This window comes from Mustelus asterias, chromosome 7 (assembly GCF_964213995.1).
Source record: "Mustelus asterias chromosome 7, sMusAst1.hap1.1, whole genome shotgun sequence".
NCBI classification, from domain to species: domain Eukaryota; kingdom Metazoa; phylum Chordata; class Chondrichthyes; order Carcharhiniformes; family Triakidae; genus Mustelus; species Mustelus asterias.
This window is the reverse complement of record NC_135807.1, coordinates 40,051,241-40,067,169: the sequence shown is the minus strand read 5'-3', so window position 1 is coordinate 40,067,169 and position 15,929 is coordinate 40,051,241. Positions and strand designations below refer to the sequence as shown.

The 15,929-nt window shown below is 51.1% G+C and overlaps 20 non-coding genes across 20 annotated transcripts; 13 read left to right on the top strand and 7 right to left on the bottom strand.

The window, feature by feature from the left end:
• Positions 1-448: 448 nt before the first annotated feature.
• Positions 449-521, top strand: trnaa-cgc (transfer RNA alanine (anticodon CGC)). Its single transcript has one exon. It is a non-coding gene; the product is annotated as a tRNA-Ala (tRNA).
• A 207-nt stretch (positions 522-728) lies between these two features.
• Positions 729-801, bottom strand: trnam-cau (transfer RNA methionine (anticodon CAU)). The gene has a single exon. It is a non-coding gene; the product is annotated as a tRNA-Met (tRNA).
• A 432-nt stretch (positions 802-1,233) lies between these two features.
• Positions 1,234-1,306, top strand: trnaa-agc (transfer RNA alanine (anticodon AGC)). The gene has a single exon. It is a non-coding gene; the product is annotated as a tRNA-Ala (tRNA).
• A 1,366-nt stretch (positions 1,307-2,672) lies between these two features.
• On the top strand, positions 2,673-2,745 carry trnaa-cgc (transfer RNA alanine (anticodon CGC)). Its single transcript has one exon. It is a non-coding gene; the product is annotated as a tRNA-Ala (tRNA).
• A 207-nt stretch (positions 2,746-2,952) lies between these two features.
• Positions 2,953-3,025, bottom strand: trnam-cau (transfer RNA methionine (anticodon CAU)). Its single transcript has one exon. It is a non-coding gene; the product is annotated as a tRNA-Met (tRNA).
• A 432-nt stretch (positions 3,026-3,457) lies between these two features.
• On the top strand, positions 3,458-3,530 carry trnaa-agc (transfer RNA alanine (anticodon AGC)). The gene has a single exon. It is a non-coding gene; the product is annotated as a tRNA-Ala (tRNA).
• A 1,646-nt stretch (positions 3,531-5,176) lies between these two features.
• Positions 5,177-5,249, bottom strand: trnam-cau (transfer RNA methionine (anticodon CAU)). Its single transcript has one exon. It is a non-coding gene; the product is annotated as a tRNA-Met (tRNA).
• Positions 5,250-5,681: 432 nt separating this feature from the next.
• trnaa-agc (transfer RNA alanine (anticodon AGC)) lies at positions 5,682-5,754 on the top strand. The gene has a single exon. It is a non-coding gene; the product is annotated as a tRNA-Ala (tRNA).
• Positions 5,755-7,144: 1,390 nt separating this feature from the next.
• On the top strand, positions 7,145-7,217 carry trnaa-ugc (transfer RNA alanine (anticodon UGC)). The gene has a single exon. It is a non-coding gene; the product is annotated as a tRNA-Ala (tRNA).
• A 207-nt stretch (positions 7,218-7,424) lies between these two features.
• On the bottom strand, positions 7,425-7,497 carry trnam-cau (transfer RNA methionine (anticodon CAU)). The gene has a single exon. It is a non-coding gene; the product is annotated as a tRNA-Met (tRNA).
• Positions 7,498-7,929: 432 nt separating this feature from the next.
• On the top strand, positions 7,930-8,002 carry trnaa-agc (transfer RNA alanine (anticodon AGC)). The gene has a single exon. It is a non-coding gene; the product is annotated as a tRNA-Ala (tRNA).
• A 1,386-nt stretch (positions 8,003-9,388) lies between these two features.
• On the top strand, positions 9,389-9,461 carry trnaa-cgc (transfer RNA alanine (anticodon CGC)). Its single transcript has one exon. It is a non-coding gene; the product is annotated as a tRNA-Ala (tRNA).
• Positions 9,462-9,668: 207 nt separating this feature from the next.
• Positions 9,669-9,741, bottom strand: trnam-cau (transfer RNA methionine (anticodon CAU)). The gene has a single exon. It is a non-coding gene; the product is annotated as a tRNA-Met (tRNA).
• Positions 9,742-10,173: 432 nt separating this feature from the next.
• Positions 10,174-10,246, top strand: trnaa-agc (transfer RNA alanine (anticodon AGC)). The gene has a single exon. It is a non-coding gene; the product is annotated as a tRNA-Ala (tRNA).
• A 1,370-nt stretch (positions 10,247-11,616) lies between these two features.
• trnaa-cgc (transfer RNA alanine (anticodon CGC)) lies at positions 11,617-11,689 on the top strand. Its single transcript has one exon. It is a non-coding gene; the product is annotated as a tRNA-Ala (tRNA).
• Positions 11,690-11,896: 207 nt separating this feature from the next.
• trnam-cau (transfer RNA methionine (anticodon CAU)) lies at positions 11,897-11,969 on the bottom strand. Its single transcript has one exon. It is a non-coding gene; the product is annotated as a tRNA-Met (tRNA).
• A 432-nt stretch (positions 11,970-12,401) lies between these two features.
• Positions 12,402-12,474, top strand: trnaa-agc (transfer RNA alanine (anticodon AGC)). The gene has a single exon. It is a non-coding gene; the product is annotated as a tRNA-Ala (tRNA).
• Positions 12,475-13,844: 1,370 nt separating this feature from the next.
• Positions 13,845-13,917, top strand: trnaa-cgc (transfer RNA alanine (anticodon CGC)). The gene has a single exon. It is a non-coding gene; the product is annotated as a tRNA-Ala (tRNA).
• A 207-nt stretch (positions 13,918-14,124) lies between these two features.
• trnam-cau (transfer RNA methionine (anticodon CAU)) lies at positions 14,125-14,197 on the bottom strand. Its single transcript has one exon. It is a non-coding gene; the product is annotated as a tRNA-Met (tRNA).
• Positions 14,198-14,629: 432 nt separating this feature from the next.
• On the top strand, positions 14,630-14,702 carry trnaa-agc (transfer RNA alanine (anticodon AGC)). Its single transcript has one exon. It is a non-coding gene; the product is annotated as a tRNA-Ala (tRNA).
• The last annotated feature ends 1,227 nt before the right edge of the window (positions 14,703-15,929 follow it).

The window sequence follows — 15,929 nt, the reverse complement described above, 5'->3', positions numbered from 1 at the left end:
GGCAGAGGAGCCATCTTTGCCTGTGGGAAAACAGCCTCCACACGGCTGCAAAGTTTCTGCAGTTGCGTGTGCGGGCCAGCGGGAGTGGCATTGAGCAGCAACGCATCCAACAGCTGAGCCCTCACCTGCAAGCAAAAGTAGATTGCTAACACTGAGACAGGGGTCTCGCCTGCCTCCTCACACTCGTGCTGACTGCTGTTTTCCTCTCGGCTTGCTTTGAATGTGCAAATTCAGCCTCTTCACTGATTATGACGCGTCGACTGCGATTTTCCCTTCTGCTGATGGCACGAGCTGCGGCTGCTGGCTCACGTTGAGTGAATGGCAAAATGACTGTGTTGAAGCAGCAGGCCGATCCGATGAAGAATTTCTCTGCACTTTCATGAACATCTTGGCGCCAGGGGGTGTGGAGATGTTGGGCAGCAAGAAAGCGGACGCAGCAATCAGCTTCGGGGAATTAGCTCAAGTGGTAGAGCGCTCGCTTCGCATGTGAGAGGCAGTGGGATCGATGCCCACATTCTCCACTTTGATTTTTAACCTTTGGGCCAAAGTTTCATGCCCAGCGGTCCTGTCATGAAGTTCACACATCTTCAGGGTTCCTCCACACGCTGCCGTACGCACAGAATCTGAATGACTTACAGAGCTGTTGCATGCAAGCTGCCTTCATATTTGTCAGCAGGAAAGATGGGAATGAGAGGTGAATGGAAGAAAAGAAGGTGGAAAAAGAGCCCTGCCCTCTCTGAGGATTGAACTCAGGACCTTCAGATTATGAGACTGACGCGCTGCCTACTGCGCTAAGAAGGCACAGGCAGTTGGGCACTGTACACTGCATGACTAGGTTTGCCATCATCAGGCTGCGTCCAGTCACAATGAAAACTGCTCACGTAACATTGAGGCAGATTAGAGAACAATATCGCAGCTTGTGATATGGAGACAGACACGTTATCCATCACAACGTCGGCCCAAGCTGCAGGTCGACGCAGGCGGGCCACAGCACAGCCACAGCTTTGGCATCAAGACATGGATGAAGCGCTCAAGGGCTAAAGGGTGCACTGTCACAATCAGCAAAGATAGTGGCTTTCAATGGATTTCAAAGATGTTGATTAAATGGAAAAACTACCGTGTTGAAGCAGCAGGCCGGATCCGATGAAGAGGTCCTGTGCACTTTCTCGAGCATCTTGGAGACGGAGTGAGGAGATCCTGAGCAGCAAGAAAGCTGACCCCAACTGCAGCTTGGGGGAATTAGCTCAAATGGTAGAGCGCTCGCTTAGCATGCGAGAGGTAGTGGGGTCGATTCCCACATTCTCCACTTTGATTTTTACCTTGGGGCCAAAGCTTCTTGGAGACAGGGGCTGAGGCAAGCCTGGACAGCAAGAAAGCTGAGGCCAGAATTGCCATGGGGAATTAGCTCAAATGGTAGAGCGCTCGCTTTGCATGTGAGAGGTAGTGGGATCGATGCCCACATTCTCCACTCAGATTTTATCTTTGGGCCAAAGTTTCAGGCCCACCCGTCATGTCATTCACTTTACACATCTCCAGGCTTTCTCCAAGCGCTGCCGCACGCACGCACAGAGTGTCTGAATGATTTGCACAGCTGCCGCAAGAAGCTGCCGTCATATTTATCAGCAGTAAAGATGGGAATGTGAGGCGAATGGAGGGAAAGAAGGTGTCAAATACACAAGATTGTATCCAGGATGCACAGGTGATGAGACTCACACGCTGCCGACTGCACCAAGAAGGCACACTTGGAACTGCGCTGCACACGGCGTGACTAGATTTGCCATCGAAAAGCCTGCATCCAGCCACAAGTAAAGTGTTCAGAAAACACTGAGGAAATTACACAACAATACATCAGCTTGTGATACAGAGTCAGAAACGTCATCCATTACAGCACGGGGGCCCATCGCGCAGGGTGAAGCTGGCGGGTAACTGCATGCCTACACCTTTGCCGTTAAGATGTGGATGAAGCACTCAAGGGCTCAAAGGTGCACGGTCAAAATTCAGCAAAGACTGCGTGCGGATGTCAATGATTCGCATCGATTGCTCAGTCGGTACAACAGAAGACTCGAGGGGTAAATATACCAAAGTCGTCCTTAGGTCACCGCTTGAATGATGTTAACAATTTCTGCGTGCCCATTGAGAAGGAAGTGTGTCGTAAGCAAACGTTTACGGCAAAGCAGCACTCCGAACCTGAGGACGAGTTTATAACTGAACATGTTGCTGCTCAGGCAGAGGAGCCATCTTTGCCTGTGGGAAAACAGCCTCCACACGGCTGCAAAGTTTCTGCAGTTGCGTGTGCGGGCCAGCGGGAGTGGCATTGAGCAGCAACGCATCCAACAGCTGAGCCCTCACCTGCAAGCAAAAGTAGATTGCTAACACTGAGACAGGGGTCTCGCCTGCCTCCTCACACTCGTGCTGACTGCTGTTTTCCTCTCGGCTTGCTTTGAATGTGCAAATTCAGCCTCTTCACTGATTATGACGCGTCGACTGCGATTTTCCCTTCTGCTGATGGCACGAGCTGCGGCTGCTGGCTCACGTTGAGTGAATGGCAAAATGACTGTGTTGAAGCAGCAGGCCGATCCGATGAAGAATTTCTCTGCACTTTCATGAACATCTTGGCGCCAGGGGGTGTGGAGATGTTGGGCAGCAAGAAAGCGGACGCAGCAATCAGCTTCGGGGAATTAGCTCAAGTGGTAGAGCGCTCGCTTCGCATGTGAGAGGCAGTGGGATCGATGCCCACATTCTCCACTTTGATTTTTAACCTTTGGGCCAAAGTTTCATGCCCAGCGGTCCTGTCATGAAGTTCACACATCTTCAGGGTTCCTCCACACGCTGCCGTACGCACAGAATCTGAATGACTTACAGAGCTGTTGCATGCAAGCTGCCTTCATATTTGTCAGCAGGAAAGATGGGAATGAGAGGTGAATGGAAGAAAAGAAGGTGGAAAAAGAGCCCTGCCCTCTCTGAGGATTGAACTCAGGACCTTCAGATTATGAGACTGACGCGCTGCCTACTGCGCTAAGAAGGCACAGGCAGTTGGGCACTGTACACTGCATGACTAGGTTTGCCATCATCAGGCTGCGTCCAGTCACAATGAAAACTGCTCACGTAACATTGAGGCAGATTAGAGAACAATATCGCAGCTTGTGATATGGAGACAGACACGTTATCCATCACAACGTCGGCCCAAGCTGCAGGTCGACGCAGGCGGGCCACAGCACAGCCACAGCTTTGGCATCAAGACATGGATGAAGCGCTCAAGGGCTAAAGGGTGCACTGTCACAATCAGCAAAGATAGTGGCTTTCAATGGATTTCAAAGATGTTGATTAAATGGAAAAACTACCGTGTTGAAGCAGCAGGCCGGATCCGATGAAGAGGTCCTGTGCACTTTCTCGAGCATCTTGGAGACGGAGTGAGGAGATCCTGAGCAGCAAGAAAGCTGACCCCAACTGCAGCTTGGGGGAATTAGCTCAAATGGTAGAGCGCTCGCTTAGCATGCGAGAGGTAGTGGGGTCGATTCCCACATTCTCCACTTTGATTTTTACCTTGGGGCCAAAGCTTCTTGGAGACAGGGGCTGAGGCAAGCCTGGACAGCAAGAAAGCTGAGGCCAGAATTGCCATGGGGAATTAGCTCAAATGGTAGAGCGCTCGCTTTGCATGTGAGAGGTAGTGGGATCGATGCCCACATTCTCCACTCAGATTTTATCTTTGGGCCAAAGTTTCAGGCCCACCCGTCATGTCATTCACTTTACACATCTCCAGGCTTTCTCCAAGCGCTGCCGCACGCACGCACAGAGTGTCTGAATGATTTGCACAGCTGCCGCAAGAAGCTGCCGTCATATTTATCAGCAGTAAAGATGGGAATGTGAGGCGAATGGAGGGAAAGAAGGTGTCAAATACACAAGATTGTATCCAGGATGCACAGGTGATGAGACTCACACGCTGCCGACTGCACCAAGAAGGCACACTTGGAACTGCGCTGCACACGGCGTGACTAGATTTGCCATCGAAAAGCCTGCATCCAGCCACAAGTAAAGTGTTCAGAAAACACTGAGGAAATTACACAACAATACATCAGCTTGTGATACAGAGTCAGAAACGTCATCCATTACAGCACGGGGGCCCATCGCGCAGGGTGAAGCTGGCGGGTAACTGCATGCCTACACCTTTGCCGTTAAGATGTGGATGAAGCACTCAAGGGCTCAAAGGTGCACGGTCAAAATTCAGCAAAGACTGCGTGCGGATGTCAATGATTCGCATCGATTGCTCAGTCGGTACAACAGAAGACTCGAGGGGTAAATATACCAAAGTCGTCCTTAGGTCACCGCTTGAATGATGTTAACAATTTCTGCGTGCCCATTGAGAAGGAAGTGTGTCGTAAGCAAACGTTTACGGCAAAGCAGCACTCCGAACCTGAGGACGAGTTTATAACTGAACATGTTGCTGCTCAGGCAGAGGAGCCATCTTTGCCTGTGGGAAAACAGCCTCCACACGGCTGCAAAGTTTCTGCAGTTGCGTGTGCGGGCCAGCGGGAGTGGCATTGAGCAGCAACGCATCCAACAGCTGAGCCCTCACCTGCAAGCAAAAGTAGATTGCTAACACTGAGACAGGGGTCTCGCCTGCCTCCTCACACTCGTGCTGACTGCTGTTTTCCTCTCGGCTTGCTTTGAATGTGCAAATTCAGCCTCTTCACTGATTATGACGCGTCGACTGCGATTTTCCCTTCTGCTGATGGCACGAGCTGCGGCTGCTGGCTCACGTTGAGTGAATGGCAAAATGACTGTGTTGAAGCAGCAGGCCGATCCGATGAAGAATTTCTCTGCACTTTCATGAACATCTTGGCGCCAGGGGGTGTGGAGATGTTGGGCAGCAAGAAAGCGGAAGCAGCAATCAGCTTGGGGGAATTAGCTCAAGTGGGAGAGCGCTCGCTTCGCATGTGAGAGGCAGTGGGATCGATGCCCACATTCTCCACTTTGATTTTTAACCTTTGGGCCAAAGTTTCATGCCCAGCGGTCCTGTCATGAAGTTCACACATGTTCAGGGTTCCTCCACACGCTGCCGTACGCACAGAATCTGAATGACTTACAGAGCTGTTGCATGCAAGCTGCCTTCATATTTGTCAGCAGGAAAGATGGGAATGAGAGGTGAATGGAAGAAAAGAAGGTGGAAAAAGAGCCCTGCCCTCTCTGAGGATTGAACTCAGGACCTTCAGATTATGAGACTGACGCGCTGCCTACTGCGCTAAGAAGGCACAGGCAGTTGGGCACTGTACACTGCATGACTAGGTTTGCCATCATCAGGCTGCGTCCAGTCACAATGAAAACTGCTCACGTAACATTGAGGCAGATTAGAGAACAATATCGCAGCTTGTGATATGGAGACAGACACGTTATCCATCACAACGTCGGCCCAAGCTGCAGGTCGACGCAGGCGGGCCACAGCACAGCCACAGCTTTGGCATCAAGACATGGATGAAGCGCTCAAGGGCTAAAGGGTGCACTGTCACAATCAGCAAAGATAGTGGCTTTCAATGGATTTCAAAGATGTTGATTAAATGGAAAAACTACCGTGTTGAAGCAGCAGGCCGGATCCGATGAAGAGGTCCTGTGCACTTTCTCGAGCATCTTGGAGACGGAGTGAGGAGATCCTGAGCAGCAAGAAAGCTGACCCCAACTGCGGCTTGGGGGAATTAGCTCAAATGGTAGAGCGCTCGCTTAGCATGCGAGAGGTAGTGGGATCGATGCCCACATTCTCCACTTTGATTTTTACCTTGGGGCCAAAGCTTCTTGGAGACAGGGGCTGAGGCAAGCCTGGACAGCAAGAAAGCTGAGGCCAGAATTGCCATGGGGAATTAGCTCAAATGGTAGAGCGCTCGCTTTGCATGTGAGAGGTAGTGGGATCGATGCCCACATTCTCCACTCAGATTTTATCTTTGGGCCAAAGTTTCAGGCCCACCCGTCATGTCATTCACTTTACACATCTCCAGGCTTTCTCCAAGCGCTGCCGCACGCACGCACGCACGCACCCACGCACGCACGCACAGAGTGTCTGAATGATTTGCACAGCTGCCGCAAGAAGCTGCCGTCATATTTATCAGCAGTAAAGATGGGAATGTGAGGCGAATGGAGGGAAAGAAGGTGTCAAATACACAAGATTGTATCCAGGATGCACAGGTGATGAGACTCACACGCTGCCGACTGCACCAAGAAGGCACACTTGGAACTGCGCTGCACACGGCGTGACTAGATTTGCCATCGAACAGCCTGCATCCAGCCACAAGTAAAGTGTTCAGAAAACACTGAGGAAATTACACAACAATACATCAGCTTGTGATACAGAGTCAGAAACGTCATCCATTACAGCACGGGGGCCCATCGCGCAGGGTGGAGCTGGCGGGTAACTGCATGCCTACACCTTTGCCGTTAAGATGTGGATGAAGCACTCAAGGGCTCAAAGGTGCACGGTCAAAATTCAGCAAAGACTGCGTGCGGATGTCAACGATTCGCATCGATTGCTCAGTCGGTACAACAGAAGACTCGAGGGGTAAATATACCAAAGTCGTCCTTAGGTCACCGCTTGAATGATGTTAACAATTTCTGCGTGCCCATTGAGAAGGAAGTGTGTCGTAAGCAAACGTTTACGGCAAAGCAGCACTCCGAACCTGAGGACGAGTTTATAACTGAACATGTTGCTGCTCAGGCAGAGGAGCCATCTTTGCCTGTGGGAAAACAGCCTCCACACGGCTGCAAAGTTTCTGCAGTTGCGTGTGCGGGCCAGCGGGAGTGGCATTGAGCAGCAACGCATCCAACAGCTGAGCCCTCACCTGCAAGCAAAAGTAGATTGCTAACACTGAGACAGGGGTCTCGCCTGCCTCCTCACACTCGTGCTGACTGCTGTTTTCCTCTCGGCTTGCTTTGAATGTGCAAATTCAGCCTCTTCACTGATTATGACGCGTCGACTGCGATTTTCCCTTCTGCTGATGGCACGAGCTGCGGCTGCTGGCTCACGTTGAGTGAATGGCAAAATGACTGTGTTGAAGCAGCAGGCCGATCCGATGAAGAATTTCTCTGCACTTTCATGAACATCTTGGCGCCAGGGGGTGTGGAGATGTTGGGCAGCAAGAAAGCGGACGCAGCAATCAGCTTGGGGGAATTAGCTCAAGTGGTAGAGCGCTCGCTTTGCATGTGAGAGGCAGTGGGATCGATGCCCACATTCTCCACTTTGATTTTTAACCTTTGGGCCAAAGTTTCATGCCCAGCGGTCCTGTCATGAAGTTCACACATGTTCAGGGTTCCTCCACACGCTGCCGTACGCACAGAATCTGAATGACTTACAGAGCTGTTGCATGCAAGCTGCCTTCATATTTGTCAGCAGGAAAGATGGGAATGAGAGGTGAATGGAAGAAAAGAAGGTGGAAAAAGAGCCCTGCCCTCTCTGAGGATTGAACTCAGGACCTTCAGATTATGAGACTGACGCGCTGCCTACTGCGCTAAGAAGGCACAGGCAGTTGGGCACTGTACACTGCATGACTAGGTTTGCCATCATCAGGCTGCGTCCAGTCACAATGAAAACTGCTCACGTAACATTGAGGCAGATTAGAGAACAATATCGCAGCTTGTGATATGGAGACAGACACGTTATCCATCACAACGTCGGCCCAAGCTGCAGGTCGACGCAGGCGGGCCACAGCACAGCCACAGCTTTGGCATCAAGACATGGATGAAGCGCTCAAGGGCTAAAGGGTGCACTGTCACAATCAGCAAAGATAGTGGCTTTCAATGGATTTCAAAGATGTTGATTAAATGGAAAAACTACCGTGTTGAAGCAGCAGGCCGGATCCGATGAAGAGGTCCTGTGCACTTTCTCGAGCATCTTGGAGACGGAGTGAGGAGATCCTGAGCAGCAAGAAAGCTGACCCCAACTGCAGCTTGGGGGAATTAGCTCAAATGGTAGAGCGCTCGCTTAGCATGCGAGAGGTAGTGGGATCGATGCCCACATTCTCCACTTTGATTTTTACCTTGGGGCCAAAGCTTCTTGGAGACAGGGGCTGAGGCAAGCCTGGACAGCAAGAAAGCTGAGGCCAGAATTGCCATGGGGAATTAGCTCAAATGGTAGAGCGCTCGCTTTGCATGTGAGAGGTAGTGGGATCGATGCCCACATTCTCCACTCAGATTTTATCTTTGGGCCAAAGTTTCAGGCCCACCCGTCATGTCATTCACTTTACACATCTCCAGGCTTTCTCCAAGCGCTGCCGCACGCACGCACGCACGCACCCACGCACGCACAGAGTGTCTGAATGATTTGCACAGCTGCCGCAAGAAGCTGCCGTCATATTTATCAGCAGTAAAGATGGGAATGTGAGGCGAATGGAGGGAAAGAAGGTGTCAAATACACAAGATTGTATCCAGGATGCACAGGTGATGAGACTCACACGCTGCCGACTGCACCAAGAAGGCACACTTGGAACTGCGCTGCACACGGCGTGACTAGATTTGCCATCGAACAGTCTGCATCCAGCCACAAGTAAAGTGTTCAGAAAACACTGAGGAAATTACACAACAATACATCAGCTTGTGATACAGAGTCAGAAACGTCATCCATTACAGCACGGGGGCCCATCGCGCAGGGTGGAGCTGGCGGGTAACTGCATGCCTACACCTTTGCCGTTAAGATGTGGATGAAGCACTCAAGGGCTCAAAGGTGCACGGTCAAAATTCAGCAAAGACTGCGTGCGGATGTCAACGATTCGCATCGATTGCTCAGTCGGTACAACAGAAGACTCGAGGGGTAAATATACCAAAGTCGTCCTTAGGTCACCGCTTGAATGATGTTAACAATTTCTGCGTGCCCATTGAGAAGGAAGTGTGTCGTAAGCAAACGTTTACGGCAAAGCAGCACTCCGAACCTGAGGACGAGTTTATAACTGAACATGTTGCTGCTCAGGCAGAGGAGCCATCTTTGCCTGTGGGAAAACAGCCTCCACACGGCTGCAAAGTTTCTGCAGTTGCGTGTGCGGGCCAGCGGGAGTGGCATTGAGCAGCAACGCATCCAACAGCTGAGCCCTCACCTGCAAGCAAAAGTAGATTGCTAACACTGAGACAGGGGTCTCGCCTGCCTCCTCACACTCGTGCTGACTGCTGTTTTCCTCTCGGCTTGCTTTGAATGTGCAAATTCAGCCTCTTCACTGATTATGACGCGTCGACTGCGATTTTCCCTTCTGCTGATGGCACGAGCTGCGGCTGCTGGCTCACGTTGAGTGAATGGCAAAATGACTGTGTTGAAGCAGCAGGCCGATCCGATGAAGAATTTCTCTGCACTTTCATGAACATCTTGGAGCCAGGGGGTGTGGAGATGTTGGGCAGCAAGAAAGCGGACGCAGCAATCAGCTTGGGGGAATTAGCTCAAGTGGTAGAGCGCTCGCTTCGCATGTGAGAGGCAGTGGGATCGATGCCCACATTCTCCACTTTGATTTTTAACCTTTGGGCCAAAGTTTCATGCCCAGCGGTCCTGTCATGAAGTTCACACATCTTCAGGGTTCCTCCACACGCTGCCGTACGCACAGAATCTGAATGACTTACAGAGCTGTTGCATGCAAGCTGCCTTCATATTTGTCAGCAGGAAAGATGGGAATGAGAGGTGAATGGAAGAAAAGAAGGTGGAAAAAGAGCCCTGCCCTCTCTGAGGATTGAACTCAGGACCTTCAGATTATGAGACTGACGCGCTGCCTACTGCGCTAAGAAGGCACAGGCAGTTGGGCACTGTACACTGCATGACTAGGTTTGCCATCATCAGGCTGCGTCCAGTCACAATGAAAACTGCTCACGTAACATTGAGGCAGATTAGAGAACAATATCGCAGCTTGTGATATGGAGACAGACACGTTATCCATCACAACGTCGGCCCAAGCTGCAGGTCGACGCAGGCGGGCCACAGCACAGCCACAGCTTTGGCATCAAGACATGGATGAAGCGCTCAAGGGCTAAAGGGTGCACTGTCACAATCAGCAAAGATAGTGGCTTTCAATGGATTTCAAAGATGTTGATTAAATGGAAAAACTACCGTGTTGAAGCAGCAGGCCGGATCCGATGAAGAGGTCCTGTGCACTTTCTCGAGCATCTTGGAGACGGAGTGAGGAGATCCTGAGCAGCAAGAAAGCTGACCCCAACTGCAGCTTGGGGGAATTAGCTCAAATGGTAGAGCGCTCGCTTAGCATGCGAGAGGTAGTGGGATCGATGCCCACATTCTCCACTTTGATTTTTACCTTGGGGCCAAAGCTTCTTGGAGACAGGGGCTGAGGCAAGCCTGGACAGCAAGAAAGCTGAGGCCAGAATTGCCATGGGGAATTAGCTCAAATGGTAGAGCGCTCGCTTTGCATGTGAGAGGTAGTGGGATCGATGCCCACATTCTCCACTCAGATTTTATCTTTGGGCCAAAGTTTCAGGCCCACCCGTCATGTCATTCACTTTACACATCTCCAGGCTTTCTCCAAGCGCTGCCGCACGCACGCACGCACAGAGTGTCTGAATGATTTGCACAGCTGCCGCAAGAAGCTGCCGTCATATTTATCAGCAGTAAAGATGGGAATGTGAGGCGAATGGAGGGAAAGAAGGTGTCAAATACACAAGATTGTATCCAGGATGCACAGGTGATGAGACTCACACGCTGCCGACTGCACCAAGAAGGCACACTTGGAACTGCGCTGCACACGGCGTGACTAGATTTGCCATCGAACAGCCTGCATCCAGCCACAAGTAAAGTGTTCAGAAAACACTGAGGAAATTACACAACAATACATCAGCTTGTGATACAGAGTCAGAAACGTCATCCATTACAGCACGGGGGCCCATCGCGCAGGGTGGAGCTGGCGGGTAACTGCATGCCTACACCTTTGCCGTTAAGATGTGGATGAAGCACTCAAGGGCTCAAAGGTGCACGGTCAAAATTCAGCAAAGACTGCGTGCGGATGTCAACGATTCGCATCGATTGCTCAGTCGGTACAACAGAAGACTCGAGGGGTAAATATACCAAAGTCGTCCTTAGGTCACCGCTTGAATGATGTTAACAATTTCTGCGTGCCCATTGAGAAGGAAGTGTGTCGTAAGCAAACGTTTACGGCAAAGCAGCACTCCGAACCTGAGGACGAGTTTATAACTGAACATGTTGCTGCTCAGGCAGAGGAGCCATCTTTGCCTGTGGGAAAACAGCCTCCACACGGCTGCAAAGTTTCTGCAGTTGCGTGTGCGGGCCAGCGGGAGTGGCATTGAGCAGCAACGCATCCAACAGCTGAGCCCTCACCTGCAAGCAAAAGTAGATTGCTAACACTGAGACAGGGGTCTCGCCTGCCTCCTCACACTCGTGCTGACTGCTGTTTTCCTCTCGGCTTGCTTTGAATGTGCAAATTCAGCCTCTTCACTGATTATGACGCGTCGACTGCGATTTTCCCTTCTGCTGATGGCACGAGCTGCGGCTGCTGGCTCACGTTGAGTGAATGGCAAAATGACTGTGTTGAAGCAGCAGGCCGATCCGATGAAGAATTTCTCTGCACTTTCATGAACATCTTGGAGCCAGGGGGTGTGGAGATGTTGGGCAGCAAGAAAGCGGACGCAGCAATCAGCTTGGGGGAATTAGCTCAAGTGGTAGAGCGCTCGCTTCGCATGTGAGAGGCAGTGGGATCGATGCCCACATTCTCCACTTTGATTTTTAACCTTTGGGCCAAAGTTTCATGCCCAGCGGTCCTGTCATGAAGTTCACACATCTTCAGGGTTCCTCCACACGCTGCCGTACGCACAGAATCTGAATGACTTACAGAGCTGTTGCATGCAAGCTGCCTTCATATTTGTCAGCAGGAAAGATGGGAATGAGAGGTGAATGGAAGAAAAGAAGGTGGAAAAAGAGCCCTGCCCTCTCTGAGGATTGAACTCAGGACCTTCAGATTATGAGACTGACGCGCTGCCTACTGCGCTAAGAAGGCACAGGCAGTTGGGCACTGTACACTGCATGACTAGGTTTGCCATCATCAGGCTGCGTCCAGTCACAATGAAAACTGCTCACGTAACATTGAGGCAGATTAGAGAACAATATCGCAGCTTGTGATATGGAGACAGACACGTTATCCATCACAACGTCGGCCCAAGCTGCAGGTCGACGCAGGCGGGCCACAGCACAGCCACAGCTTTGGCATCAAGACATGGATGAAGCGCTCAAGGGCTAAAGGGTGCACTGTCACAATCAGCAAAGATAGTGGCTTTCAATGGATTTCAAAGATGTTGATTAAATGGAAAAACTACCGTGTTGAAGCAGCAGGCCGGATCCGATGAAGAGGTCCTGTGCACTTTCTCGAGCATCTTGGAGACGGAGTGAGGAGATCCTGAGCAGCAAGAAAGCTGACCCCAACTGCAGCTTGGGGGAATTAGCTCAAATGGTAGAGCGCTCGCTTAGCATGCGAGAGGTAGTGGGATCGATGCCCACATTCTCCACTTTGATTTTTACCTTGGGGCCAAAGCTTCTTGGAGACAGGGGCTGAGGCAAGCCTGGACAGCAAGAAAGCTGAGGCCAGAATTGCCATGGGGAATTAGCTCAAATGGTAGAGCGCTCGCTTTGCATGTGAGAGGTAGTGGGATCGATGCCCACATTCTCCACTCAGATTTTATCTTTGGGCCAAAGTTTCAGGCCCACCCGTCATGTCATTCACTTTACACATCTCCAGGCTTTCTCCAAGCGCTGCCGCACGCACGCACGCACAGAGTGTCTGAATGATTTGCACAGCTGCCGCAAGAAGCTGCCGTCATATTTATCAGCAGTAAAGATGGGAATGTGAGGCGAATGGAGGGAAAGAAGGTGTCAAATACACAAGATTGTATCCAGGATGCACAGGTGATGAGACTCACACGCTGCCGACTGCACCAAGAAGGCACACTTGGAACTGCGCTGCACACGGCGTGACTAGATTTGCCATCGAACAGCCTGCATCCAGCCACAAGTAAAGTGTTCAGAAAACACTGAGGAAATTACACAACAATACATCAGCTTGTGATACAGAGTCAGAAACGTCATCCATTACAGCACGGGGGCCCATCGCGCAGGGTGGAGCTGGCGGGTAACTGCATGCCTACACCTTTGCCGTTAAGATGTGGATGAAGCACTCAAGGGCTCAAAGGTGCACGGTCAAAATTCAGCAAAGACTGCGTGCGGATGTCAACGATTCGCATCGATTGCTCAGTCGGTACAACAGAAGACTCGAGGGGTAAATATACCAAAGTCGTCCTTAGGTCACCGCTTGAATGATGTTAACAATTTCTGCGTGCCCATTGAGAAGGAAGTGTGTCGTAAGCAAACGTTTACGGCAAAGCAGCACTCCGAACCTGAGGACGAGTTTATAACTGAACATGTTGCTGCTCAGGCAGAGGAGCCATCTTTGCCTGTGGGAAAACAGCCTCCACACGGCTGCAAAGTTTCTGCAGTTGCGTGTGCGGGCCAGCGGGAGTGGCATTGAGCAGCAACGCATCCAACAGCTGAGCCCTCACCTGCAAGCAAAAGTAGATTGCTAACACTGAGACAGGGGTCTCGCCTGCCTCCTCACACTCGTGCTGACTGCTGTTTTCCTCTCGGCTTGCTTTGAATGTGCAAATTCAGCCTCTTCACTGATTATGACGCGTCGACTGCGATTTTCCCTTCTGCTGATGGCACGAGCTGCGGCTGCTGGCTCACGTTGAGTGAATGGCAAAATGACTGTGTTGAAGCAGCAGGCCGATCCGATGAAGAATTTCTCTGCACTTTCATGAACATCTTGGAGCCAGGGGGTGTGGAGATGTTGGGCAGCAAGAAAGCGGACGCAGCAATCAGCTTGGGGGAATTAGCTCAAGTGGTAGAGCGCTCGCTTCGCATGTGAGAGGCAGTGGGATCGATGCCCACATTCTCCACTTTGATTTTTAACCTTTGGGCCAAAGTTTCATGCCCAGCGGTCCTGTCATGAAGTTCACACATGTTCAGGGTTCCTCCACACGCTGCCGTACGCACAGAATCTGAATGACTTACAGAGCTGTTGCATGCAAGCTGCCTTCATATTTGTCAGCAGGAAAGATGGGAATGAGAGGTGAATGGAAGAAAAGAAGGTGGAAAAAGAGCCCTGCCCTCTCTGAGGATTGAACTCAGGACCTTCAGATTATGAGACTGACGCGCTGCCTACTGCGCTAAGAAGGCACAGGCAGTTGGGCACTGTACACTGCATGACTAGGTTTGCCATCATCAGGCTGCGTCCAGTCACAATGAAAACTGCTCACGTAACATTGAGGCAGATTAGAGAACAATATCGCAGCTTGTGATATGGAGACAGACACGTTATCCATCACAACGTCGGCCCAAGCTGCAGGTCGACGCAGGCGGGCCACAGCACAGCCACAGCTTTGGCATCAAGACATGGATGAAGCGCTCAAGGGCTAAAGGGTGCACTGTCACAATCAGCAAAGATAGTGGCTTTCAATGGATTTCAAAGATGTTGATTAAATGGAAAAACTACCGTGTTGAAGCAGCAGGCCGGATCCGATGAAGAGGTCCTGTGCACTTTCTCGAGCATCTTGGAGACGGAGTGAGGAGATCCTGAGCAGCAAGAAAGCTGACCCCAACTGCAGCTTGGGGGAATTAGCTCAAATGGTAGAGCGCTCGCTTAGCATGCGAGAGGTAGTGGGATCGATGCCCACATTCTCCACTTTGATTTTTACCTTGGGGCCAAAGCTTCTTGGAGACAGGGGCTGAGGCAAGCCTGGACAGCAAGAAAGCTGAGGCCAGAATTGCCATGGGGAATTAGCTCAAATGGTAGAGCGCTCGCTTTGCATGTGAGAGGTAGTGGGATCGATGCCCACATTCTCCACTCAGATTTTATCTTTGGGCCAAAGTTTCAGGCCCACCCGTCATGTCATTCACTTTACACATCTCCAGGCTTTCTCCAAGCGCTGCCGCACGCACGCACGCACGCACCCACGCACGCACGCACAGAGTGTCTGAATGATTTGCACAGCTGCCGCAAGAAGCTGCCGTCATATTTATCAGCAGTAAAGATGGGAATGTGAGGCGAATGGAGGGAAAGAAGGTGTCAAATACACAAGATTGTATCCAGGATGCACAGGTGATGAGACTCACACGCTGCCGACTGCACCAAGAAGGCACACTTGGAACTGCGCTGCACACGGCGTGACTAGATTTGCCATCGAACAGTCTGCATCCAGCCACAAGTAAAGTGTTCAGAAAACACTGAGGAAATTACACAACAATACATCAGCTTGTGATACAGAGTCAGAAACGTCATCCATTACAGCACGGGGGCCCATCGCGCAGGGTGGAGCTGGCGGGTAACTGCATGCCTACACCTTTGCCGTTAAGATGTGGATGAAGCACTCAAGGGCTCAAAGGTGCACGGTCAAAATTCAGCAAAGACTGCGTGCGGATGTCAACGATTCGCATCGATTGCTCAGTCGGTACAACAGAAGACTCGAGGGGTAAATATACCAAAGTCATCCTTAGGTCACCGCTTGAATGATGTTAACAATTTCTGCGTGCCCATTGAGAAGGAAGTGTGTCGTAAGCAAACGTTTACGGCAAAGCAGCACTCCGAACCTGAGGACGAGTTTATAACTGAACATGTTGCTGCTCAGGCAGAGGAGCCATCTTTGCCTGTGGGAAAACAGCCTCCACACGGCTGCAAAGTTTCTGCAGTTGCGTGTGCGGGCCAGCGGGAGTGGCATTGAGCAGCAACGCATCCAACAGCTGAGCCCTCACCTGCAAGCAAAAGTAGATTGCTAACACTGAGACAGGGGTCTCGCCTGCCTCCTCACACTCGTGCTGACTGCTGTTTTCCTCTCGGCTTGCTTTGAATGTGCAAATTCAGCCTCTTCACTGATTATGACGCGTCGACTGCGATTTTCCCTTCTGCTGATGG